Source organism: Crinia signifera, chromosome 12, assembly GCF_055691185.1.
Source record: "Crinia signifera chromosome 12, ASM5569118v1, whole genome shotgun sequence".
NCBI lineage: Eukaryota > Metazoa > Chordata > Amphibia > Anura > Myobatrachidae > Crinia > Crinia signifera.
The window spans coordinates 66,738,606-66,744,605 of record NC_139228.1 but is presented as its reverse complement, the minus strand read 5'-3'; the positions used below and the strand labels follow the sequence as shown (position 1 = coordinate 66,744,605).

Below are 6,000 nucleotides of genomic sequence, written 5' to 3'. Positions count from 1 at the left end.
CTCTTGCTGCTGAAGCAGGCAGCGCGTGACATGCCTGGTGCATGCATCATCATGTGGCTATGACACTGGTTTCCATTGATTAGACTACACACAGAGCCTATTGGCTGCTGTTTACAGTGTGGGTGGGCAGAGGGGAATGGCTCTGGAGCTGCCCATGTACAGTAGCTGCTGCTAGTCCGTCCTGCTCCCTCTGCTGCCTGCTGTCAGCCTAACTGTCACAGCCTGTCCTCTAATAGGACTAAAACTCAACAGATAGAATGAACGTAAAACAGTACAGGAACAATGAAGTACATAAAAGCTTTTCATAAACTACAGAGATACTGGAGGGAATTACAGAAATGCTTGAGTAAACAGGAAAGTCTTGAGTCTGTTTTTTAAGGATTTGAAGGGTGCCTCTCAGACTGCCGCATGGTTAAATGCTTGACTCCCAGATGAATTACGGGTGAGTCTAGGTACTTCTTCATCTACAGATCGCATGGTACATGTTGCAAGATTCTAAATAAGCAAGGCTAATTCTATTTTTATTATTTTAGGTTTTCTTTTTTTTCCTTTTAATTTATTAAATTTTTTTAAATGTTTCTATTTATATGATGTTTTTGTGCCAACTGCCTAATTAATTTTCGGTACTTATGTAGTAACTGGGCTGCCGATTTTTTGATTGTATGCCTTAAGTTAAGGCATACAATCAGATGCGATGCGATGCGATATCGCATCGCATCGCATCCGATATCGCATCCGATATCGGATGCGATGACCCGATTTTTCCATAGGAATCAATGTTAAAATGATTCCTATGGAAAAATGGGTCCTTTTCATACCCCTACTATCCAAGTGGGCATGGAGTTGGATATAAACCTGTGGCGAGCGTAGCGAGCCACCGAGCCCGAAGCGTGGCGAGCGAAGCGAGCCCCGCGAGGGGACGGTATTCGTCCCCTCGCGGGGCTCGCTTCGCTCGCCACGCTTCGGGCTCGGTGGCTCGCTACGCTCGCCACAGGTTTATATCCAACTCCATGCCCACTTGGATAGTAGGGGTATGAAAAGGACCCATTTTTCCCATTGAATTCCATGTTAAAATGGACTCAGTCCATTTTAACATTGATTCCTATGGAAAAATCGGGTCATCGCATCGCATCGCATCGCATCGAATCGCATGGTCGCATGCGATGCGATGCGATCTCCCGATCCGACCCGATTTAGAAATCGGCAGCCCAGTTACTACATAAGTACCTAATTTTCTTAGAAAAACTAAAAAAATTACCTGCTTAATTCTCTTCAGTGGTTCTCCGTGGCGCCCAAGTTTCTAATGAGTCTGGCCAATGATTTAAAGCAGCAATCATTTAAAAGACTTAAACAATCATGTTTTCTCACTAGAACAGCACTGATGGCAAATTTATCTGGCTCAACATTTCCCCAAAGAGTCAAACAAAGACCATAGGACTCACAGGCAATGTTCCCTCTAATTTTACGAAGGCTGTGTGCGGCTAAAGATTTTGGCTGTGCAATTTTGGAAGGTAATTTAAATTTTTGTGCGTCATATTATATATATATATATATATATATATATATATATATATACAGCGGTGTAGCTAGGTGCCATGGTGCCTGGAGCAAGGGCATATTTCGCGCCCCCCCCCCCCCCCTTCCTCCTCCCGGTAATGAATTGGGGGCGTAGCTTACTTGTGTTGGCATGTTACATTTGAAATACATAAGACACTGTAACGGAATCTGCTGCGCTATATAAGACACTGTAACAGAATCTGCTGTGCTATATAAGACACTATAACAGAATCTGCTGCGCTATATAAGACACTGTAACGGAATCTGCTGCGCTATATAAGACACTGTAACGGAATCTGCTGCGCTATATAAGACACTGTAACGGAATCTGCTGCACTATATAAGAAACTGTAACGGAATCTGCTGCGCTATATAAGACACTGTAAAGGAATCTGCTGCGCTGTATAAGACACTGTAACGTTCCCCCCACCCCTCCCCTTCCCCCACGAATCCCCCCAAACCTCAAGTTTATTACTGTTTACTAACATCATTAATTAGCTGTTAAAAGTTTAAAAAAAGAAATCCACCTTGAACCAACAGATAGATAACAGGGCGGCAGCAGAATACCTTCTCCTCCAGGCTGGTCACTCTGGGAGGAGTCTGGAGTGCTGCTGCGCTGCGCTGCCCGGAACCCGGACCGAGCAGCAGCAGGGCAGGCGCCGGGAATGGCAGGCGCCGGGAAGGGCAACCGCCGGCACACGCTGCCCGCAGTTCAGGGGCAGATTGGGATTTTAAACCAGCCCGGGAAAATTTCTCAAAGCAGCCCTAATGGGGGTGGGATCTCATGAGGGGCGTAGTCAGCCAAGGGGGAAGAGATACACCCACCTCATATATCACTTCTCCCCTCCAGGCTGACTACACCCCCTCACGAGATTTCCCCACCACAGTTTTGCTGCAGGCCAGTGTGTGAAAGATTAGGGTTATCCTGCGGGAGGGGGGATGAATGGATAGGGTTAGGCTACGTGTGTGTGTGTGTGTGTGTGTGTGTATGGACAGAGGCTGTGTATGTGTGTGGATAGGATTAGGCTACAGGTGTGTGTGTGTGGATAGGGTTAGGCTACGGGTGTGTTTATATGGATAAGGTTAGGCTTCATGGGGGTGTGGAGTAGCTACTAACCTGGCCGTCATGTGGTTGAAAGGAGCCTGCTTTTTGGGAAGATGCACCGGACCGGGTTTACCTCATGTCCCCGCACTCCAGCTCTGGATACCTCCCAGCAGGGACCTTTGGTTCCCAGGATCCTTTTTATGAAGCCTTGGCACCCTTTTGAGCTGACACCCCTGCACAGCCAGACACACAACCCAGTCAGGGCCTGCAGCCATAAAGAGCACCCCACACCAGCGCAGCTCAGGCCAGCGTGCGAACACTGCAGCGCTGCCTGTAGGGGATCAGAGGGAGGAGGACGGAGCCAGCAGGGAAAGCTGCCGGTTCTAATGTGTTATGGGCCGGCCAGGGCCAATCTGTCCATCGATGTACTGATATCTACGGATAGACACAGATACACACTGATCTACTGATCCACACTGATACACATCGATGTACTGATATACACTTTAAAATATATACCAAAATATACTAATACATACTGATGTACTGATACCAGATCCGGCCCTAACCAATTTGATGCCCATGGCAATATTTTGGCTTGTGCCCCCTAGCACCGCCTCGATGTATACCATACATAGCACTGCAGGTCCAATCCCTCTGCACCCCACTGTGGTGCAGCAAAAGTTGTTACCTGCTCGAGAGGATAGAGTACGGGATGTTCTAACATGTGCAGTCTCCCTTCGCCGGCCACCACATTCTTAATGATCACATATGCTCTAACATGCGATCATTAACACAAGGGACAGCTCTTGCGATAAGAGCTGTCCCTTGCGATGCGGCCACGGCGCTGGACTTCCGGGTCTGAGACCCGGGAGTCCACCTGTGCATGAGCTGGAGCCGGCCGCAGGGCATGCTGGGAGGGATCCGTGATGGATCCCTCACACAGCGCTGCAGTAAGAAGCCCATAGGCTTCTGCAGGGAATCACCAGCTTTTGCTGGTGATTCCCTCCACAGCGCTGCCACTGTGGAGGGGGGTTAGAGAATATAGAAATGCGTTTTTACACCATTTCTGGGTTAGAGCATCCCACCCAGAAAGATGCAGAGGAAGCAGAGATAAGGTGTGGTATAGGGATCCGACAGTCGGGATCCTGACAGTCATTAGCCCGATGTCGGGATCCCGGCTGGCCGGACCCAGACAGCATGGTTAGCGCAACTAAGCCCGTTGCGGGCTCGCTGCACTCGCCACGCTCACCACCTATTCTATTCTCCCTCTATGGGGGTCGTGGACCCCACGAGGGAAAATAGCAGGTGGCCGTCGGGAACCCGGCTGTCGGTGTTTTGACAGTCGGGATCCCGACGTTGGGTGAATGCCTGTTGGGATCTCGACTGTCGGGACCACGTCCGGCACCCGCAGAGATACACAGGCCAGTAAGGAAGGTATAGGGAGATGTAGGGAGGGGATAGAAAGACTGTAGGGAGGGAATAGAGAGATTTGGGGCGGTAGGGAGGGGATAGGGATATTTGGGGCGGTAGGGAGGGGATAGTGAGACGTGGGATGGTAGGGAGGGGATAGTGAGACACGGGGTGGTAGGGAGGGGATAGTGAAATGCGAGACGGTAGGGAGGGGATAGTGAAATGCAGAGTGGTAGGTAAGGGGTAGTGAGATGTGGGGCAGTAGGGTGGGGATAGTGAGACGTGAGACGTAAAGGAGGGGATAGTGAGATGCAGGGTGGTAGGTAAGGGGTAGTGAGACACAGGGCAGTAGGAAGGGCATAGGGTGACAGTAGGGAGGGGACAAAGATGCCAGGTAGGGATGACATAGTGAGACGCAGGATGGAAGAGAGGGCATAGTGAGATGCACAATGCTAGGAAGGGCGTAGTGACTTGCAGGGTAGGAGGAAGAGCGTAATGAGACACGGGGCAGGAGGGTGGGTATAGTGAGATGCAGGGCAGGAGGGAGGGTGTAGTGAGACGCAGGGCGATAGGGTTTTCATAGTGAGATGCAAGGCGCTAACGATTATGTAGTGAGATGCAGGTATGGTGTGGTGAGATGCAGAGTGCTAGGGATGACGTGTTGAGACACAAGGCACTAGGGAGGATGTAGTAAAAGGCAGGGCACTAGGGAAGGCATAGAAATCCATGTGACACACACCAACACTCACCTTGCCTTCTACTTCCTGGCTGCTGGGGTACTCTGCTCCTTTTCTTGCTCCATCATGGCAGGGCTCCATATAGTGGTATCCTGCACCAGTCAGACATATAGGGTGAGCTGGCAGGTTGCTGCAGTGCTCACAGTAACAGGTCACTGTGCAGCAAGGTCGGGGGACGTGGCTTAATCACGGACCTCCGTGACCACGCCCCTTTTATGAAAACAAGCCACTCCAATGCAGGAGCAGCAAGGAGGCCAAGATATACACTGACACTAGTCATCAGGCCAGTTCTGTTTAGCTCCGTGCCCCATTGGGTCCGTATAGCTCCGCCTCCACCATGTCCATGTAGCTCCGCCCACTGTTGAGTCCGTGTAGCTCCGCCCCCCACCGAGTCCGTGTAGCTCCGCCCCCGCCAAGTCCCCCTTGAAGCCCGCAGTTCAGTGCACTGCAGTCAGTGTACCGCAGCCTGACAGTCAAAATAGCGGGGGTGAGGAACCGGCCCGCCGGGAATCTACACGTGTCCTGGCATCCCAATCCGCCCCTGCCGCAGTTAGTGTATGGGGATCATGCAGGGATCATTTGCGGAGGGGGGGGGGGGCGGGCCGGCGGCGCCATTCCACCAATCTGCGCCCGGAGCATGAGCTCCGGTGGCTCCGCCCTCCCTACGCCTCGGTATATATATATATATATATATATATATATATATATATATATATATATATATATATATATATATATATATATATATATATATATATATATATATAGTATTGTTCATGAGTAAGGCACTCCAATTAGCAAAGAGAAGCGGTGCCCTCCGTGGTGTACACCTGCCGATGCAGGTGCTTGTATGCAGGCGGGGGTGAGACGGTGGCACTCGCGGTGTAACAATGAAAAACCAGGAGACAAAAGCTGTAAACTCCAACGTTTCAAACCACAGCGGGTTTTTTATCAAGGTGCATTAGACAAAAGACATTTTGTCTAATGCACCTTGATAAAAAACCCGCTGTGGTTTGAAACGTTGGAGTTTACAGCTTTTGTCTTGTCTAATGCACCTTGATAAAAAACCCGCTGTGGTTTGAAACGTTGGAGTTTACAGCTTTTGTCTCCTGGTTTTTCATTGTTACACCGCGAGTGCCACCGTCTCACCCCCGCCTATATATATATATATATATATATATATATATATATATATATATATATATATATAAAACTGGGAAATGACATTCAGCATTTGTGTTAACTTTA

At 49.6% G+C, this 6,000-nt stretch overlaps 1 pseudogene across 1 annotated transcript in view; it reads left to right on the top strand.

Moving 5' to 3' along the window:
• The first annotated feature begins 294 nt into the window (after positions 1-294).
• Positions 295-6,000, top strand: part of LOC146049672 (B2 bradykinin receptor pseudogene) — a 34,327-nt pseudogene continuing 28,621 nt past the window's right edge. The window contains exon 1 of the transcript XR_014466177.1: positions 295-442. The product of XR_014466177.1 is annotated as a B2 bradykinin receptor pseudogene, transcript variant X2 (transcript). The remainder of the gene's footprint in view (positions 443-6,000) is intronic.